The sequence below is a fragment of the Delphinapterus leucas genome, chromosome 3, assembly GCF_059928025.1.
Source record: "Delphinapterus leucas isolate spDelLeu-1000000601 "Yukka" chromosome 3, BTC_Dleu_Yukka2, whole genome shotgun sequence".
In the NCBI taxonomy this organism is placed as follows: domain Eukaryota; kingdom Metazoa; phylum Chordata; class Mammalia; order Artiodactyla; family Monodontidae; genus Delphinapterus; species Delphinapterus leucas.
Window position 1 is genome coordinate 18,990,089 of NC_143131.1, and position 8,269 is coordinate 18,998,357.

The window sequence follows — 8,269 nt, forward strand, 5'->3', positions numbered from 1 at the left end:
TAAAATTAAAAACTCTGGTCTCTGAAAGTCATTAAGAGAATGAAAATCCTAGCCATAGACTGGGAGAAAATATTTGCAGAACAAACATATGATAAATGATGTACATCCAAAGTATACAAAGAAATTTTAAAATTCCTCATTAAGAAAATAAACAACACAATTAAAAATATCATCCACCTATAATTTACCTATCTCACCCATAATTTGACAAAAGGAAATTGTAAACACTCATCATATATATCGTTTGCATAAGCTATGGGAGATTACTGGAAAGTTTCAAAATTGAAATGAACCAAAAAGCAATGGTATAGATAAACAGAACCTAATAAAGGTAAATTTGTAACTGAGCCCAACTTATTTTTTACCTAGATATTTTTCTTTAGATACTTACATTTATATTTGTAAAATAAAAATTGTAGAAAAAAAGGTAGGCATATGAGCTTTCTCTTTAAGGTCAGTTATTCACCCTTAGATTTACATTCTTGTTTCTGAAAAGACACTCATCTAGCAGCTCCAGAATTACAAGTCTAATATTTAATAGTAAGCTGTCAGTTCCTGATTTGTGCTTTGAAATGATGACATTTGTTAAATACTGAAGGGGGTTGTGATTTGCATAATTTCTATTCTTCTAGTACTCTATTTATAAACCAGTTTATGAATTCTGAATTGCCAATGTCATCTTGCAGATTCCAAGAAGTCTTACTTGACTGACCAACCCATTTTAATGCCATGTTTCCAAGTGGCTATATTCAATTAGTCAATCACTTATGACCTTCACACACATGTATTCACATTTTGTTCACACATTTAACTACATAGACTGGTTTCTAGGCATTAAATGAACTGATTAAATAAGACACAATTCAGCATATTCCCAGAAAGTTTAAATATATTTTCTGTCTCGTAGATCATGTGATGAAATCAAAAGTAATTGTCAGTAAAACTGGCTGGTATTAATTTTGCATATATTGCATCCAAACCACTCTATTTTTTTTCAGATACTTTAAATGAATTGACTTAGAAGTATTTATAAATTGCAACCTGTATAACTATAATTGTATGTTCTATATGATCACAATTATATTTCAATCACAGCATGAACATACAAACATTTCATGCATGCCTGCATGTAGACATATGTAATAAATAACAAGGTCTAGGTGATGTCAGTTCTCAAATATTTCAGTCAACGTGTTTGTTCTGACTTTACCTTCAGGACTCTACTTCAGTCATTCATAAATCTATTTTAAAGGCCTCTTGACTGATATTCTTGTTCCAATCATGTCCTCTTAAATATTTTCAATTCTCAGGTGCTTAATGGTCTAAGAGTTACATGCATTCATACTCCTACTCATTGCTTATAAAAAGAGATCCAAGTTTCTTAACATAATATATAATAACTAACATACATGGCTGTCTTTCTAAACATATTGCATATATTAACTCAGTTAAAAACACACACACCTCTCTCTAAGGGAAGTACTATTATTGTCCTATTAACAGATGAAGAAATTGAGACAAGTATAGGTTAAGCTATTTGATTATAGAGGTAGTCAGTAATATAGAGTGGATTCAAACTCTGCGATTTGGATATAGAGTCTGCACCCCTAATCATGAAGCTGTATTTCCCAGGGGTCCTACAAGATCCTTCTCAATTTGACTGTTTACTTTCTTATCTTGTTCAAGGCAAATAGCAAAAAACAATCAGACACAAGCCTGTAGTGTGACAAAATCAGACATTGACTGGCTGCATCAGTGGAGGGCACCACAGAGAAACGGTAGAATGCTTGCTACTCAAAGAGAGGGAGGAGATAAACATATTTTGTAAGGTTTGGAATAGGGCTGACGGAGAGCCCAAGGAAAGTATGGGAGGGTTTGAAATTAGTTACTGTTTAGAAAGCAGGATTAAGACAAAAACATTAATTAGAAACTGTATGCTGTCATGAGACAGGGGTGGCCTAGAAATTTGTTTCCTCTGGTAATAAATGGGAAAATAAAAGTGGTTTCAGAGTGTCACTGGAAAGAAAACAGTAGTCTTAAAACGTGGCTGCCAGGCATTTCACAGATGCTGTATGACTTTGGAAGAAATAATGTGTTCTCAACTTCGCGGACAGCAGGTTTCCACTCTTCAAACCTAATTTCTTAAATATTTCCATGCTTCTGTTTTTTGTACACATCATACTCTTTGTCAGGAATAATCCCTTCTATATTCCCTTCATTAATTTCTACTAGTCTGTTTAGATAAAATTCAATTATCACTTCTTCTGGGAAAGTTTCCATGGCTCGTTTTATAAAATTGACCACTTCTACTTGTATGCTAACTAAAAGTTTGTTTTCTTTAATTGTCTATGTGTATGTGTTTCCCACTAGATAGTGAGCCAATCTAAAGCAGGGACACTTTTTTCTCCCTGTGGTATCCCCTGCACAATAATATTTAGAAAGATGCACAATAATACTAGCTGAAAGGAATTAATGAACAAATGAATGCATAAATGAATTCTGGCAAAAAAAAAAAATGTTTCATGCCAACAGAACATTTCTTTCTACTGTGGTTGATGGCCTCCATTGCTACCTTGAGAAACTGTCACTGGGTGTAAGTGTGCCACTTTACACCAGGCTGGCTAAAGCTTTGTACAAATGAGCTATCCAACATTCTGATGGCAGTGCAAACTAGGCGTCACCCTATTCCTATAAACTCACAGCTTGTCCAGGTAATTTACAAATTGTTCCCTTCCCCTCAGTTGTAGTTCTACATTAGCTTGCCCAATAACAACTTCTTGGGCTCCCTACTGCCTTAAGTCCTTTACATATGGGAATAAATATGCAGCAAACCTTCCCTAATTAAGAAGACATGACTGCAACCTAGATACTATCTAACTGTGCTCTTCTCTTGACTAGTATATAACTTAGAGATGATGTTCATGAAACAGATTCCGAAATTTATAGTTTTCAGGAGTTTTAGGACTAGACTTTATCAATATTTTTTAGGACTCTTTGACAATTTGTTACTCTACTTATGCTACATTTAGTGACATGGGGTCTCCTTAATTCACATTTTTAATTATTTTTAGTTTATATTTAATTTTCAGTGTTGCCTTTGGTAATACATTTCATACATTTCAAATGACAATATTCAGCTACATGAAAAACAAATGCTATGTATAGCTATGTATAGCTGATTCACTTTGTTATAAAGCAGAAACTAACACACCATTGTAAAGCAATTATACTCCAATAGAGATGTTCAATTTTTAAAATGTTAAATGTTAAATTAAAAAAAAAATTAAAACAAAAAACAAATGCATGACCATTGGATCTTTTATCTATTGGATGAATTAAATGTAGAAGAATCTGTTGACTATCTCATTTTAAAAGGTGAGAGAAATAAAAACTATATGCTTAGTGGGTGTAGAAGACAATGGGACATGTTTATTAATTTAAAATATTTATGAACCTGTACTATTCACTACACATAAGTATGTTGATATATCAAATGGAATATGTGGATAAAATCAAATAAAATCATGCTAGAGGGAATTCATTTGCTAAAGTGTGAATAACAAAGGGTCTTTTTTCAGAATATGAAAAATCTTCAGGGTACTTTAAAAACATCCAACTATTGAATACTCAAAATCAAAAACATGGACTTATGCCTTTATTGATGTAAAAGGTCTTATCAACATTTTTTTCTTTATTGTGGGGGAATCTTTCTCATTAAGTGGATCATCTTACTACATATTGTTACTGAAAAATCATCAATAAGAACAAACTTTTTGTGATGTTATTAACATTTTTCAGGTTAAGACAGTAAATGTTCACTCCTGATGTTCTGATTGCCAGAATTTTCTTAGACTAAGAGCAATGCTTACAATAGGTCAATTCCTTGGACCCAGTTTCAAGAGGGAGAGATACTTATCCCTTTTTCTGTAAGAAAAGGTGGGGAGTGTAAGTGGGGTTGAAGCAACAGTGAAGTTTGTATAGAAACTTAACAGTAAGTAAAACTGTCTAATGCCAACTATGACCATGATACTGTATTTTTGTTTTTATATTTGATTCTTGGATCTTCACTTAGTAATGTGCAATCTTTTTAAGTTATACAATATATTTGAATGCCAGTTTCCTCATCTGTAAACTAGGGATAATATTGTCTCCGTTGCAGTGTTGCTGTGGGTATTATGGAGAATGTAATTGAAGTGGCTGACATTCATACAGCACTATTGAAATTTTTATAATTACATTTGGGGAAATGTTGCTTCCTTAAGGCTTCCCTGAAATTGAAGATAGAGCTAATTGTCCCCTTTGTAATCACTTAGCACCTTGTGGCGGCTTCCTTCTTTAAGATCTAATATAATATACTTTATGTTTTCCTACTGGTAATCAATAAGTGTTTGGAGGGTAGCAAATGCATTTTATTAAATATATTTCTCCTAGAATATAGCAAGTTCTTGGAATTGTAAGTGCCAAATAAATGTTTGTTGAATTACACTGAAATATGTAAGATATTTGACAAAAAATTTAAGGAAAATCCTTAAAATATTCTATATGTCTAGAGCATAATCAATATAAAAGATCACTGTGCTTATTTAGTGTGTCAGAGTTTATTATGTAGAATATGATTTTGTATTTTAATGTGATTTTGTATTTTGATTTTAATATATTCACATTTGAAGAAAATTTTAAAAATCTAGTTTTCAAATCTAGTTTTCAGATATGTTTTTTAGTCTCTGAGTGAAAACATTTTAAATAATTTTAAAAGTTTTGACCTTATAATTATTTGTTGATACATGCTAAGACAATATCTACCTGACTTATTTGGATTATTTTTGGACAAATGCCAATGCTTTACCGCAAAAACTTAATAAAGACAATTAATTGGTTTTGTGGTCTTAAATGTTAATCTTTCATGAAGAAATGACAAAGAAACTTACTTATACTTCTTTTGCATCAGTTAAATAACAATATCCACTAAACCAGCCATGGTTAATGATGATGGAAAGATCATATGTGAACAAAAAACACATGCACATATTCCTTCCAGAAGCTAAAAAGCAGTTCCATAAAGCACTCAAAGCTTTCAAATAGCTACCAAAATTAAATTTCATTGTTATAATTTAATAAAAGATAGTAATATTTATGACTTTATATTGTGGTTGCTACATTAATCTCTTAGTCAATAGTGTTGTAACTTAGTGGAAAAAAATAAAATCTCCATGCTGCAAGAAACTTACTAGACACAAAACCTGATGTTAATTTTAAAATTGTAATACAATTATAAGTCGATATAAAGCATGTAATAAAACAAATGCTTACAATTTTACTTTAAAAAATAAAGTGCCTGCATTTAAATGAGAAAATGACTGTTTAATATAAAAGTAATGTTCACTGTTTCTCTTACATTGAGTTTTGTCAAGAGAGATAGGTGAGAAATAACTCTTTAACTATAGCTAACATTTATCAGTTTCTAATTATGTATATGACTTGTCTTGCTATTTTTTTACATGTACAAACTCATTTAATACCCACAACACTGTGATGTAAATATTTCTGACTTATTTTACAGCTGAGAAAACTGAGAGCCAGAAAGGATAGTAAGTTGCCCAATGTTATGGGTCTGGTAAGTGCCAGAATTGAGAATGCAGATATGATTAAATGTTTTTTAATGAGAAATGCATAAAGTTAATTTCTAAATTACAGTAGAGAGGTAATATTAATTATTTAAATAAAACATTTGATTGGTCTTAAGTCATGATATCTAAATTGAATTATGTATAACCCATGATAAAAATCACCTTTCTAGACACATCATAAACAATGATACAACAGCTAGATACAATTTTATATTAATAGTCAAAACATCATCTAAATTTTCATTGCTCATATGATTCCCAAAACCATTCCACCCAATACATTTCTATGATTGAAATACATTAAGATAATGTTCAGTAATGACCTGAAAAATCAGAACACTAAAATATTATTACTGTAATCAATAAGAAATTATATTAGCCAGAAATTCAGTTTCTAACACAACGTGTTCTGAAGAGTAGTTATTTTGTATTATAAAAGAAACTGGAATTTGAAGCTACTTGAATTCCGTTTCTTGATAAGTTCTGATTACTGTCACCTCTGTGAATTTCTATATCCTTAACTATAAATTGGCCGTATTAAGACATATAAAATAGGATTGTGTGAGGATTTAAAGGGCATGAGAAAAACACCTTCAGCAGTTCATGGCGCATATCATATGATCAATAAATGCTACCCTCATTTGTAGCCTGGGTCTAGAGAGTAAAGGAGGCAACTCTATTCATGAAGAAAGAAGCCTAAATTTTCACAGATATTCTCAGCTTCTATCTAACTACTTAGCTTAATGTTAATTTAGTTTCCATGACATTCTGGATAAGCATTTCATTTATACACAAATATATTGTACAATATATCAATTGTTCAAGAAAAAGATCAAAATTAAATACAGTTACAATTTTATTTGCAATTATATTATAAATGCTTTGTTTACTGGATTGCAATTTATTATAAAATCACTTGAGAAATAATATTTTTTAAAAACATTAAAATAAAATCCCAAATCTTATCAACCTAACACAACCAATGAAAGATTGCAAAAGCTTATGTCAAAGAGACCTGGATTTATTTCTAAGATTCCTGCACTAATGACAGGCAACAGAGCCTAGTGCATGAACTTGTGGCTCCTGGAACTCTGGACTGTGTGTTTTGAATCATAGCTCCACCACTTACTGGATGGCCTTAGCCCAGTTTCTTGAACTCTTGTTGCCTTAGTCTGCTACCTAACTAGTACACTGGCATAATCAAAACAACTGCCTTGAATATTCTGAGGATTAAATAAAATAATATACACAAAGTACATGAAACAGTTTCTATAATAAAATAAAACCACAGTAAACGTAAGTTAGTATTTACTTGGCATGAGTCATTGGGTAAGCTACCTATATTATGTGTTTTATTTTCCTTGAAGTCCTATGTGTATGGATACAGTGTCACTTGACCAAAGAAGAGTCTTGTTCCATATAAAAGGACAACCATTTTCCACTACACATGTTGCTTTAGAATAGGAACAGAGAGGCCATTCAAGCAACAGTTATTAATATTTGCCTACCATCTAAAGTACTGGGCCCACCATAAGAGGTTCTAAAAGTTTTACTTAAGATATTGCCCTCAAGTTGTAAAGATAAAACAGGTATACATAAGAATTAGATAGCAGTATGAGTGTTTAGCCAAAAAAAAAAGAAGACATGGCACAATCTAATAAAAATAACCGTCAAATAATTAATATTAAAAATGTATGTTTTGGGGCTTCCCTGGTGGCGCAGTGGTTGGGAGTCCGCCTGCCGATGCAGGGGACACGGGGTCGTGTCCCGGTCTGAGAGGATCCCACATGCCACGGATTGGCTGGGCCCGTGAGCCATGGCCGCTGAGCCTGCGCGTCCGGAGCCTGTGCTCCGCGACGGGAGAGGCCACAGCAGTGAAAGGCCCGCGTACCACAAAAACAAACAAACAAAAAATGTATGTTTTATTCTCATATAGAGTAAATTTATCATGGATTGAAAATAATAAGCAAGACGTAATGGACAATTTTGTGTTCAAATAGTGGACAGAGTTGACTTTCAGTTATTTATATGATATGAATCATCTTTGATATGAATTTTTTAATTTATCAAAAGTTTTTTCACTATTAATAATTAAAGAGGTAAAAAATAAAAATACATGTGAAAATGCTCCTGGGGATTGAATTTTAAGAGTGAACCTCAGTAGTGGGATGATCTTTAGATTACATTGAATGTCTTGAATCATGAAGTCCAAGGGGTTAAGTGAATTTAACCTTTTTATAATTATCTTTTATTGCCATAACAGAGATCTATTAAGCTACAGTACTCAAAACCATTAGTAATTGAGTAAAACCTATTATGCTTTTAAGAAATTAAACCATGATTACTCATTCTAGATTTGTATTTTTTGAATAATATAAGTAGTTGCACACACACCAGGAGCACAAAGCATTTCAGATATGGTTCTATTAAAAAATTCTGTAAAACTCTTCGATAGGTACATTACTTTTAGTCTGATGGATGTATCGCAGGGGTACATTTATTAAAAACCTGCTAAGTGCCAAATAAAGACTAAGTAAACCCATTTTTTTCTTGTCATACTTAAAATGTTTTCCTCCCTGTATCCTCACTTGGTTTCTTCCTGTTTCCTTCCCATATTATCCACTTTAGTGAGTTGCGCATGA